This window comes from Chiloscyllium punctatum, chromosome 36 (genome assembly GCF_047496795.1).
Source record: "Chiloscyllium punctatum isolate Juve2018m chromosome 36, sChiPun1.3, whole genome shotgun sequence".
NCBI lineage: Eukaryota > Metazoa > Chordata > Chondrichthyes > Orectolobiformes > Hemiscylliidae > Chiloscyllium > Chiloscyllium punctatum.
In genome coordinates this window covers 71,028,259-71,042,127 of record NC_092774.1, presented here as the reverse complement: position 1 = coordinate 71,042,127, position 13,869 = coordinate 71,028,259, and the positions used below count along the sequence as shown (strand labels likewise).

Sequence of the window (13,869 nt, the reverse complement as noted above, 5' to 3'; positions counted from 1 at the left end):
CCCGCCATTCCCTGCAACACGCTGGTAAAGTCGGGAATAGGGAATTGTATCAAATCACATAAATGTACTGTCTGAAACAATCTAGCTGTGTTCTGGCCTGAGATATTGTGAGTCCCTGGTGTAAGTAATTACGAATGCAATAATTTTGGTCACAGAATTGAACAATCATTTTGCAACAAAGGGATCTACTTTGATAAGGAGGTTTGGTCATTTCTAGGGTAAGTGAACAGTTTGTAGATCAGGGAGATGAAGTTCCAGACACTTGGGAAGGGCAAGAAATGAATTTGATAAATAAGACAAAGAACTGTGGATGCTGGAAATCTGAAACAAAAACTGAAAACACTGGAAAAACTCAGCAAGACTGGAAGCATCTGTGAAGAGAAAGCAGAGTTAAAGTTTCGAGTCCAACAACTCCTCTTCAGGATTCTGAAATAGTTTGTGAGAACCCCTTAAGTTATCTGCCGAGCTTTAAGACCACAATACACAGGAGCAGGATGAGGCCATTTGGCCCATCGAGTCTGCTCTACCAGTCGATATGGCTGATATGTTTCTCTATCCCATTCTGCTGCCCTCTCATCATAACCCTTGACCCCTTATTATTCAAGAACCTATCTCTGTCTTAAATGCCCTCAATGACTTGGCATCCTCAACCCTTCTCCTAGTGGAAACATCATCTCCACGTCCACACTGTCCAGTCATAGAGTAGCACAGCGCTGCCTGACCCACTGTGATCTCCAGCATTTGTTTTTTTCAGGAAGGATTCCAGCATCTCCAACAACGCGCTTCTAAATTTTGTCCCCAGTTGGTTTGCTCTCCCTGGATGCCGTGAGATTTAACCTTACTCAAGAATCCACTGTGCCGTACCATTAACAAAGTTCCCAGCCCCCACCTCTTTCTGCACACATGGGCAGCACGATGGATCAGTGGTTCGCACTGCTGCCTTACAGCGCCAGGGATCCACTTTCGATTCCACTTTCGATTTCGACTCTCTGTGTGGAGTTTGCACATTCTCCCTGCCGTGTCTGCTGGGTTTCACCCGGGTGCTCTGGTTTCCGCCCAAAATCTAAAGGTGTTCAGTTTCGGGAGAAGTGGCCATACTAGATGGGCCCATAGTGTGCAGTAAGTGTCGTGGCATGGGATAGGGGAATGTGTCCACAGGAGTTACGCTTTGGATGGTCGGTGTGGACTTGTTGGGTTGAATGGCGTGTTTCCACATTGCAGGAATTCTACGTGGCATTCCCCCAAATCCAGAGTCTCAGCAGCCTTGGCTTTTCCCATGGAGAGTGTGGGGGAGGGAAACAATGTTTTACACGGGAGTAAGGTTCTGTGAGTGTGAAGCTAAAAGGAAACGCAGTGCATTGCTTGAGCTGTTTTCCCCGGTATACCAGAGGTTGAGGGGTGATCTTACAGACGTTTATTGAATCATGAGAGGCATGGATAGGGTAAATAGACAAGGTCATTTCCCTGGGATGGGAGAAGTCCAGAACAGGAGGATAATATGTTTGAGGTGAGGGAGGCAAGTGTAAGGAATGATCTGCCGGAGGAAGTGGTGGATGTAGGTCCAATTATAACATTTGAAAGGCATCTGGACGGGTATATGAATAGGAAGAGTTCAGAGGGATATAGGCCAAGTGCTGGTAAATGTGACGAGATTAATTTAGGCTATGTGGTGGGCACGAATGATTTGGCCTGAAGGACCTGTTTCTGTGCTGTGTATCTCTATGACTCTGGCTTGCCCGTCATGTTTGCCCTGCCTATGTGTTCAGTTTCTGTCTGGTGTCGGTGTCAATGCCTTGATATCTCATTTCCTCCATCCCCCCACTTCCACCTCCCCAGATGTTAACCATTTAGTGTCTGGTTGTTTCTCAAGAAACTGCAATGAAGGTTCATCCTGAATTAACACTTTTTTTTGCTTCCCAAAATCAGACTTACTCACTCCTAGATGTCGTGAAAGATACTAACTTTCAGGTGGAGGTATCCAAAATTCAGAGGTGTCTGTCTTGATGTTTTCACTTTTCGGTCTCTGTAAGATCCTGAATCAGTACCGTCGGGAGGATTAGTTTGAGCGGAGTGAGAATAGAGGGATGAAAGGGAGTGCGATGGGGCTTTCAATTTTGTGGAAAAAGAAAAGAATGTTCTGCAGAAAGTAGAATTGCTTGTTTGGAATTTCTAACCTGGACTAACAGTGATGACTTTTGTAATCTCTTTTTACAGATTATTTGAAGATCTGAAGACGGACATTTCAATATCAATAGATGAAGAGCTTTGCCTGAAACATTGACTCTGCTGCTCCTCAGATGCTGCCTGATCTGCTGTGCTTTGACTCTGACTCTCCAGCATTTGCAGTCCTCAATTTCACGTCAATGTCTGGCAGTCACTGAATCCATCGGGACTATAACAATTTTCGACTCTGATTCTGTGAGAAGGAAACAAGCTTTTTGGTTCCTCTTTCAGTATGTTTTCAGCATCAGTGAGACTGGATGAGAGACCCGACTATTGCAGCACTCTGACTGTGGAGCCAGTAAAAGTTATACATTTGGGAAAAGTAATTCACGGCGGGAAGGTGCTGTACATGCGTTTGTGTGCAGCTGAAGCTTCGGTCATGGAGAAACCCAAGGAATCCCGTCCCGTGGAGAAACCATGAAAATGTGGCGACTGTGGGAAAGGCATCCGTTTCCCATCTGACCTGGAGACTCATGGGCGCCGTCACACCGGGGTGAGACTGTCCTCCTGCTCTGAGTGCGGGAAGAACTTCAGCAATTCCCATGCACTGCAGAGGCACCAGGGGGTCCACACAGGCGAGAGGTCATTCTCCTACCCCGAATGCGGGAAGGCCTTCAGCTATTCCTCCGTCCGACTGACCCACCGCCGGGTCCACATATTAGAGAAGCCCTTCAGCTGCTCCAAGTGCGGGAAGGCCTTCAAGGATACCTCTGCCCTGCTGAGGCACCAGCGGGTCCAGACCGGGGAGAGCCCGTTCTCCTGCCACAAGTGTGGGAAGGGCTTTACCCAGGCATCCCACCTTCGGGTCCATACGGGGGAGAGGCCTTTCCCCTGTCCAGAGTGCGGGAAGGCCTTCAGCAATTCCTCGCACCTGCTGAGGCACAGGTGAGGCCATACCGGGGAAAGGCCGTTCACCTGCCCCGAGTGGAAGCGGAGGTTCTCATCATTCTGCACCTTGCAGAAGCACCAGCGGGCACACCAGTGCTCCCAACAATCTGATTCTGCTGGTGAAGCTGCTGTGGGTCACTGAGAGGACTGAACCCCTGCACATTCTGACAGTGCTTATAGTGGGAGAGTCGGTCGGTTTTTATTGTTTTATGCCGTCGTGCTCCCCCACCCCTGCAACTTTGCTTCCATTGGGCACTGCTGCTCGTTGAGACCAGGAGCTGTTCTCTCCAGATTCTACTGTCCTGTTAAAGAATTGTTGTCTCTTTCTGGGAATGAGTCCCAGCCTGTAAGAAACAGCTGAATACTGGGGTGTCTATTCACATTCAGCAGTGACTTTTAAATTAGATTTACAGTTACGTGTCTGTGAAACAGTGATAGTCCAAAGATTGCACAAAGGCTTGGCAATCCTATGTTGGAAACTGTTTGCTTGAATTGGTATGTTTAAAAATTTTTTTTTTCTTAATTTGGCGCTTAAGTCTCTGTCTCTGAGATGGTGGGGGACTTGATCAAAGGGTTTAAATCATTGCTATTAATTAGATTATCTTCTTTAACTTTGCCCTAGAAAATTTGCCGTATTTATAATTGTTCGTTTTTGTTTAAATTATAATGTTGATGTGCAAGATCTGTTCTTCACCAAGTCTGGTTTGGGACAGTTGAGAAATTGAGGGATATTGCATGTTTAAATTTCACTGTGTTGTGAATCTGGTGTCAGTGACAGTCATTTGTATTGGGTTGCTTACCCTTAGTTGTCGTGTCTTCCAAACCAAGTATTCACTATGGTAGTGAGTTCTGCAGTCTCACCACACTCTGAGTTTTTTCGTGAAATCCTTAGTAGAGAATTGTAAGGGAAAATGTTGACGAGGGCAGAATATAGGGTCTTAACTACAAATGCCAGGAAGACATTCGACAAAGTAAAAACATGACAATGTATAGACAAATAAAGAACTTTGACAGCAATGAGGAGGTCACACGTCAGAGTTCAAGATAATGGTCGTGACAAAAAGAAACAGTACTCGGCAGATATTGGATATTGTAATTAAGCAAGTTTCTAGATGCTGTAGTTGGTTGAATACGATAATAAGAAAAAAATAATCAAAACCACTCATGTAATTTGATGTCGATAACCATAAAGCAAGTGCATAGTATTGATTATTATAGGCCAATTGCGTGCAAGTAGGCCATTCAGCCCATCGAGTCAACATTGACTGACCGTCCCACCCAGACCCAGTTCGTTACCCTATCCCTGTATCTCCCATGGTCAGTCTACCATCAACTGCATGTCCTTTGGACCGTGGGAGGAGGCCAGAGCACCACGGGAAGCCAACGCAGACACAAGTGGAGAATGTGCAAACTCCACACAGACAGTCTGCCCGAGGGTGGGATCAAATCCAGGTCACTGATGCCGTGAGGCAGCAGTGCTAACCACCGTGTCACCACCACATGCTGCTCTCTAAAGAGGTGAATTTCAAAGACTCGAGAACACTTGTGAGAAAAACAAAACTCTTCTATCTTAAATGAGAGACTAGTCTCTGGCTAGAATTGAGTTGACATTACATTTGCATTAAGTCCTCTCCAGATGTTATACAGCTCCATCGGATCATCTGTTTCTTCTAAACTCAGCCTGACATCCCCTTGTCCCCGCTTATAAGTTGAGTAAATGAGCGACCCTCGACCTCACTGGCATGACAAAGGATGCCCTCAATCCAAGTTGACCTTCACTGTCCAACCTCTTGACCTCCACGCCACAATGTGGTCAGCCGCAACTCAGCCCTGAACGAGAGCAGAGGAACTGAATAGACAGCAGTGAGGTGGACATTGCATTCCCAGAGAATATTGTTCAAGTGTGAAATTTGTTCAGCTCACATTCGGATCACTGCAGGGACTATGTCTTTGATCCAAATAACAGTCTAGTTTTGTTGTACATTGTGTGTGTTTTATCTGTGTTTCACTACATGATTTTCTGTTGCTGTCATTCCCATTAGGATGTGTGAATTCAGTACCAGATAATACTTCAGTTCTGAATTTTCCTTGAGGGTTAGTGTAGGACGTACTAAGTGTCAGTCAGAATGGAAGAAGCTCTACTGTTTATTTAACCCTCTGCTGTCATTGTCCTGGGACTGTATGAATGGGGAAGTGTAGAGGAAGTTTTACTCTGTATCTAACCCAATGCAGTCTCTGTCTTGGCAGTGTTTGTTGGGGACAGTGTTGAGGTAGCTTCACTTGAAATTCAAGAGTAGAGGAAGCTTTATTCTGATTGTCATCCCATGCTGTCCTTGTCCTGGGAGGTTTAGATGGCATCTATAATTGAAGTGAATGCAGACTTGGCTGTGGGAGTGGAGGGTACTTGTACCTGAGCACACCCATCTTTGAGATTGCTGTGCTGATCAAGACAATCTCAGACACCTTCATGCACTTTTCCAACCAACCACAGGGTGGTTAAGGATGGGTATAAATGCTGGCATTGCCAGCGATGCCCACACCCCATGCATGAATAAATAGTTTAAAAGTTTACATTCACGTTCCAAACCCTCTAATGTATGATTACTTACATGGAAAATTCTTGTCTGTTTGTAATTTCATTTTAAAACATAGGAATGTGTCAACCATGTAGAAATATAACAAGAAAAACAAATGGAGAATTTAACAGGTAATGAGCAGGAACAGAATGCTGAGTCAGCCTGACCTCCATGGCTGAGAGAGTTCTCCCAGATGTTGAAGTTACACCAGTGCCTTTTATTCTTGCAGCTTCCCCAAAAGTTTGTCCCTGATGTAAGATCATTCAATGACCCGAAGTACGAACTGTTTTTATCTCCATAACTGGTGCCAGACTTGCTGAGTAATTCCAGCGCTTCTGCTCTACCCTTTTATGGGATTTGAGCTTCCCTAAGTCAGTGTAATGAAGAACTGCAGATGATGGAGATCTGAAACACAAAAATGCGTCAAATGCTGGAGAAACTCAATAGGACTGGCAGCACATGTGGAGAGAGAAGCAGAGTTAGCATTTCAAGTGCTGTGACCCTTCTTCACAACTGTTCTGGACTCAAGCCCGGATATTGTCTTTGTTTCTTTCTCTCTCTCTCCACCAGTGTTGCCAGACTGGCTGAGTTTCTCCAGCAATTTCTGTTATGACACTTTCACAAGGTTGATATTTGTTATCCATCCCTAAGTGCAAGGTGTCTTGCTTGTGCCAATTCAGAGGGCAGTTTAAGAGTCAACCACATTGCTGTCGGTCTGGAGTCACATGTAAGTCAGACCATGCAGGGATGGCAGTTTCCCTCTTGAAAGGACATTGGTGAACATGGGATTTTAGGACAATTGACGTCAGTGCCATCGATACCATACTGAGACTTACTTTGTGTTCCCCATTGATGATTTGAATTATTCTCATCTCACCTCTTGCTGTGGTGGGATTTGAACTCATGTTCCCTGGATTACTCATCCTGTGACGTTATGACTACACTGTTGTTTCCCATTCGTTGCTATTTTGTGTTTGTTGTTCACGTCTTTGTCTTCTGATGTTTGGGAAATTGAACCTGTTCAAAAGATTGCCCTAAACTTGTCCCTTTGACCAAGTATTTTGTCACCTGTCTCATCTGTGCTCCGGTCTTGTGATTTTTAAAGGAATTCTCATAATGTTCACGTGAAGCACTTTGAGATAGTTAACTGTACCACAGGTATTATTTGAATGCAGCTTGTGTCCCTATCTTAATATCTGAAAGTACAGGGTCATATTTTAAATGTAGAAGACAAAAATGAGGATGATTTCTTTTCTTTCTGAGGGTTGTGTGTCTTCTTCAAAAGGCAGTGGATTCAAAATCTTTAAGGCAGAGGTAGATAGGTTCTTGATAACCAAGTGGGTGAAAGATTGCCGGGGATGTGTTGGAATGTAGAGTTGAGGTTGAATTCAGATCAGCCATGATCTTATTGAATGCTGCAGCAGGCTCGAAGTGCCGAGTGGCCAACTCCCGCCCATTATATGTTTGTATCAAGCAGTCTGTGTCTCCCCTCTTATAGCTATGAACTGGGTAATTCCTTTCCAATATTGCCCCTTGTAGACAGTTAATTTCACACCGATGGCCCCCTATTGGGAGCAGGCACATTGTAGCAATTGCAGTATTTCTTGTGTTAATTTTGTTGCTTCTTATTCAGTGTTGCTGAGAATCTTCAAACATAAAACCAAAACACTTCTATTATTATCGCACGAAAAGAAGTGTTAGTTTGGATGTAACATTGTTGAATTAGCCATTCCCATCTTTTCCAGAATTCTGTGTTTAAAGCCCTGGAGTCTGGTTTCCACCCCTGAAACAGTTCTTATCAAGGTGATATTTGACATCCTTTGTCACGGTGACAGGGATGAACATTCCCTCGTCGACCTACGGACAGCCTTGATCAGAGTTAATGACAGTACTGACCCTCTTTAGCATCACTCTATCCTCTGGGAGGGTATGATTTTAGCGTCTTCCGTTCTGATTTGTTTTACCGTAGCTGCTGGTGTTGGCATCTATACTAATGATATCCAACTGTACCTGAACACCACTTCTCTCCCGACTCCTCTGTCATTCATAATTTACCAATAATTTTACCTGAATGCCTGCCCAATTTCCAGCATTGGATAACCATAAACATTCCCTTAGTTAAATGTTGTGAAGTGTGAAGCCATTGTTTTAGTCCCCAAGTTCGACCTCAGCCCCCGTACCCACCCCCCCCCCCCACTCCCCCACCCCCACCCCAGTAACTCTGTTGACAGTCTTTATGTCACTTTAAAACTAGGATGGATAGATTCGTGAAGAGTCAGGGGATGAACAGTTGCAGGAAAAGGGCAGGAAAGTGACTGTGGGGAATGCCAGATCACCCAGAATCCTACTGAATGGAGAAGCAGGCTCAACGGGCTGAATGGCATATTCCTGTTCCTTTTTCTTATGGTTCCCGAGCCCTTACCTCTGATCCAGGACACTGACTTCAGTATGTGCCATTACTGAGAGTGCTGATTTTCCCTTGTGTAACATCAACAACTTAACAGTTGCTAAAACCTCTTGTTCCTTTGTTGCCTCTGAACACAATAGGCCAATGTGTTCAGGGGAGGCGATGGCCGACTTTATTGTCACCAGACTATTCACCCAGGTAATGTTCTAGGGACTTGTGTTCAAAACCTGCCACGGCAGATGGTGGAATCTGAATTCAATATAAATCCGGAATTAAGAGTCTAATGATGACCTCGTTGTGGTTTGTTGTAAAAACTTATCTGGTTTCCTGCCGTCCGAACCTGATCTGATCGACATGTGATTCAGATCCACTGTCAGCTGGTTGAATCTTCACTGCACTTTCAATCAAAACCTCCACTTTCACCTCCCTACTTTTATACTCCATTTAAAGGTCAATCTCCCTTTTGCCTTCCCTGTCAGTCATTGTGCCCCCAGAATCAGGATTGTGGTTCAGTTTAAAGTAGGTCCTATATCTCTGATTACATCGATACACAATGCAATGAAGAAAGGTTTAGGTACACGAACCTTGATCAGTTCGGGAATTGAGTATAGATATAGTTATGTTGTAGTTATACAGGACGTTGATGAGGCTGTACCTGGAATATTATGATCAGTTTTGGTCCCGTTGGTGTTCTGACTTCTGACTTCTTCAACTCTGGGTTTGTGTTGAACTTGATGGGATACTTTGTCCAACTCAGCATGTTTAAACAGTATCGCTCAGAGGGATTCGTCTGAAACCTTTCAGGAGGTGAGCTCAACAAGATTGAACTATTCAAAGTTACTTGGACTCTATTTTAAACTTAGATCAGGACTCGTAGTCAGAGACACATACAGCATGGAAACAGACCCTTTGGTCCAACTTGTCCATGCTGACCTGATATCCTAAAGTAATCTAGTCCCATTTGACAACACCTGACCCAAATCCTGTGAAGTTGTCCCTTTAATATATTTCGCATCTCACCCTACACCCATGCCCTCAAGTTCTGGACTCCCCCATCCCAGGGAAAATAGCTTGTCTATTAACCTGTCCATGCCCCTCATGATTTTGTAACCTCTATTAGGTCACTCCTCTGCCTCTGATGGTCCAGTGAAAACAGTCCCAGCCTATTCAGCCTCTCCCTGTAGCTCAAACCCTCCAACCCCCAGCAACATTCCCGTAAATCGTTTCTCACAGAGAAATCAACGTTTCAATCATGAAGAAGGGTTAATACCCAAACCGCTGACTACTCCACATCCTGGTGCTGCCTGGCTTGCTGCATTCTCCCAACCTCCTGCTTGCCTACTTCGGGTTGCAATATGTAGTGGCTCAGTGTTTACCACTGCAGGCTCACCGTGCCAGGGACCCAGGTTTGATTCCAGCCTTGGGTGGCTGTCTGTGAGGAGTTTTCATATTCTCCCAGTGTCTGCGTGGGTTTTCTCTGGGTGGTCCTGTTTTCTTCCATAGTCCAAAGATGTTCAGGTCATGTGGATTGGTCATGCTTAATTGCCCATAGAGTTAGGTACATTCGTCAGAGGGAAATGGGTCTGGATGGGTTACTCTTCGGAGGGTCGATGTGGACTTGTTGGGACAAATGGCCTGTTTCCACACTGTTGCTAATCTCATCTGCGCTACTTTTGTCACTAACGGATTGCTGAGTAGACTCGATGGGCCGAATGGCCTAACTTCTGCTCCGATGGTCTTGCGGTCTTACGTTTCTCTGGATCATTTCATTTGGCAATGTGCAGTCCCTGGCTCAATGAGCAGCAGTTTCCAATGAAAACAAAGCTCATATGTTGGTTGAACTCTGACAGTGTGGAAACAGGTCCTTCAGCCCAACACATCTGCACTGATTCTCCGAAGAGTAACCCACTCAGATCCATTTTCGTACCCTCCATAAATTGCACACAGACCCCAAGGGTGGAAGTATTCCGAGTTCCTGGTGCCATGAGGCTGCAGTGCTAACCCTGAGCCACCATGGGGTTGTAGTTGTGGGGGGTGGGGCAGGCAATTGCAGTCCAGCAGAAGACTAAAACAGCCTACCTACTCTCCCAGTGCACCCACTGTCAGAACTGGCAGGAGGTTCAGTCCTGGGGGGTGACTAAAGGCAGCGTTACCGGTGGGATCTGATTGCTGGGAGCGCTGGTGCCCCCGCTGATGCTTCCGCAAGTTGCAGGAAAACATGAACCTCTTCCCACACTCGGGCCCGCTGAAGGGCCTCTCCCCCGTGTGGACACACTGGGGCTTCAGCAGGGCGGAGGAATTGCTGAACGATTTCCCGCAAACAGGGCAGCAGAAAGGCCTCCCCTCTCCACCCCCCATCCCTCCGTGTGGACCAGCTGGTGCTTCAGCAGTGTGGAGGAGCGGGTAAAGCCCTTCCCACACTCGGGCAGGAGAATGGCATCTCCCCGGTGTGGACGGACTGGTGCATCAGCAGGGCTGAGGAATTGATGAATTACTTCCTGCACTTAGGCAACTGAACGGCCTCTCCCCCATGTGGAACCACCAATGGGGCAGCAGGTCGGAGGAAAGTGCAAAGTCCTTCCTGCAGTCGGGGCAGAAGAACGGCTTCTCCTCAGTGTGGACCCGCTGGTGTCTCTGCAGGTGGGAAGAACTGCTGAAGGCCATCTCGCACTTGGGGCTGGAGAACATCCTTCCCCGGTATGGACCAACTGGTGCGTCAGCAGGGCAGAGGAATCACTGAAGGCCTTCCCACACTCAGGGCAGCAGAAGGGCCTCTTCATCTCTGTGGACCCTTTGGTGCTTAAGAACCCTTTCAAATTTCACAATATCCGTCTGATCGGAGGGAGACTAGAATTGTGCACAATATTTCAAAAGTGGTCTAAAAAGTGTCCTGTACAACCACAACACAACCTTCCAACTCCAATACTCAGTCAGAGGATTGGGAAAGCTTTCAAAACCCACATAAAACAAACAGGAAGGAATGGAGGGATAAACCGAATTTTTGAGAGTCACCTTGGAAGCATCAATGAGAAATCGGCAGAGAGGGTTTATTGGGGACCCGTTCTCCTTAAATACACTATATACGTATTTCTCTTGTGCTCTTCGTAGTTTCTCTGTGCTGCAGTGTGTAGTGGCTCGTTGAAATAATGTCCTGATGCAGCTTCGTTTGTGGGTGTTGGGATGATTGCTTCTGCAGTTAAGTACTTGGTTTGGGTCTGTTGTTTTTCTGTAGATGCCAGTTTGAAGTTCCCCATTGACTGTTCGCTCTACTGTGACATCAAGGAATGGCGCTTTGTTGTTGTTCTCCTCCCCGTCAAACGAGGAGCCCCCCTTAGACCATAGTCTCACGACTTGGAACAGCAATATACAGACTAGTCAAAGGCTTCTACTGAAGGCTAAAACACCTAGTCGAAGATTCACTCCACTCCATTTACTCCATCCAAGAATTCCTGAACACCAAAGACACTGAGATAGAAAAGGATGGATTAATGTTGTCCTTTGACATAACAGCCCTGTTCACATCCATTAACATCAACGTGGCCAAAGAAAACTGAAGACACTACTCGAAGAACCAAAGACAAAAACACAGCATCAACTTCATCAGCAAAGATAGCACTGTCAAGCTCGTGGAACTGTGCCTTACCATCCACTTCATATTCAATAACAAGCCCGACAAACAAATCAACAAAATACGCACGAAACCTCCAGCATCAGGATTCCTAGCAGAAGCAATAATGCAGAGACTCGAACAGACAGCCCTTCCAACGATCCAACCCAAACTTTGGGTCCGCTACAGCGATGACACTTTTGTCATCAAAAACTGAAACAAATTAGAGGAAACCTACAACACCATCAACAATATCCTTACTGGCATAAAATTCACAAAAGAGGAGACCAACAACAAAGTGCCATTTCTAGATGTCACAGGAGAGCGAACAGTCAATGGTAAATTCAAAACAGCGTCTATCGGAAAACAATGCATGCGAACCAAGAACATAACCACAGAAGCAATCACCCCGACACATACAAACATATCTGAATCAGGACACTATTTCAACGAGCCACGACACACTGCAGCACCCAGGAACTACGAAGATCAATAAATAACTGTATAGAGCAATTACGAAGAACGGGGAGCCTATAAACCCTCTGAAAATAGTTTCCCTGACCGGGAATCGAACCCGGGCCGCGGCGGTGAGAGCGGCGAATCCTAACCACTAGACCACCAGGGAATTGCAAACACAGCCTGATAGCTCTACTGAAAATTACTTCCCTGCCCGGAAATCGAATCCGGGCCGTGGTCGTTCGAAGGCTTTCACCTGTGTATCCAACAATGTCATTTCTTGTATCCATTGCACCTGATGCAGTCTCCTCTACATTGGGGAGACTGGCGACTCCTCGCAGAGTCAAGTCACAGCGCTTGAGGGAACATCTCCAGGACACCGGCACCAATCAACCCCATCGCCCTATGGCCCAACATTTCAAACCCCCTCCCACTCTGCCGAGGACATGCAGGTCCTGGGCCTCCTCCATCGCCGCTCCCTCCCGACTCGATGCCTGGAGGATGAACGTCTCATCTTCCGCTTGGGGTAAATTCAACCCCAGGCCATCAATGTGGACTTCATCAGTTTCCTCATTTCCCCTCCCCCACCTTATCTCAATTGTAGCCTTCCAGCTCAGCGCTGTCCTCATGATCTGTCCTACCTGCCAATCTCCCTCCCCACCTATCCGCTCCACCCTCCTCTCTGATCTGTCACCTCCATCCCCACCCACATTCATCTATTGTACTTTTTGCTACCTTTGGCCCAGCACACCCCAGCCCCAATTTATCTCTCCACCCTGGAGGGATCCTGCCTCTATTCCTGATGAAGGGCTTTTGCCCGGAACGTCGATTTTCCTGCTCCTCCGATGCTTTCTGACCTGCTGTGCTTTTCTAGCACCACTCTGATCTAAGCTCTGGTTTCCAGCATCTGCAGTCCTCATTTTTGCCGACCCAATAAACTCAGTGTGCCAATTTCACATCAACAAACTGACACAAGTAGACACAACGTCTGCAGAAACCCTAGCCACATTACTTTACAATAAAGACATCTGGGAAATTATGTCCGGAGAACTCAATCCTCTCAGCATCATGGTAGCCCACAAACCTACCAACACAACTTAAACAGCGGCTCATGAACCTGAAATACCCGATACAAACAACCAGAAAACGAATGTAATTTACAAAATACTATACAAGGAAATATATACATGAAATCTGCCGCACAGTTCTCTGTGGCAAGAAATGCTGGGATGAGATAAGGAAGATTTTTTCAGCCAAAACGAATCGACACTGACTGGACAGCCATTTAAAATCAACGCTGTCAGCCCACGATGGAAGATCCGAAAGGATGTACAGTTTTCTTATTTCCTGAAGATTTACAAAGCTGAGACTGGGTTTTGGTGTTTGTTCCCTTTCCACTCCCAAGAGCCGCAGTGGTTGGGGCGGTGAGTTGGGGAAAGTGAAATGTGCCCATGAGCAGCATGTGGGTCTCTTTCAGCTTCCCCTCCTCTGACAGCGCTGTGACGGGACTCTGATGTTCTAAGGGACATTTACTGACGCGAGACAGTGAAAATATTCTCATTCCTGCAGATTAGGAATTGTACCCATACGCCGGTTTCATGACAATGAGAAAGCTGAATTGGGATGTGTGTGAAGAAGCTGTGAGGTCCAGTTGAAACAAGTAGGTGGAGTCAGATACGTCATCCATTGCCCCCATGGTCCTGAAGAAATGT

At 46.2% G+C, this 13,869-nt stretch overlaps 1 non-coding gene across 1 annotated transcript; it reads right to left on the bottom strand.

Annotated features, from left to right (window-relative positions):
* Nucleotides 1–12,254: 12,254 nt before the first annotated feature.
* Nucleotides 12,255–12,326, bottom strand: trnae-cuc (transfer RNA glutamic acid (anticodon CUC)). The gene has a single exon. It is a non-coding gene; the product is annotated as a tRNA-Glu (tRNA).
* Between the last annotated feature and the right edge of the window lie 1,543 nt (nucleotides 12,327–13,869).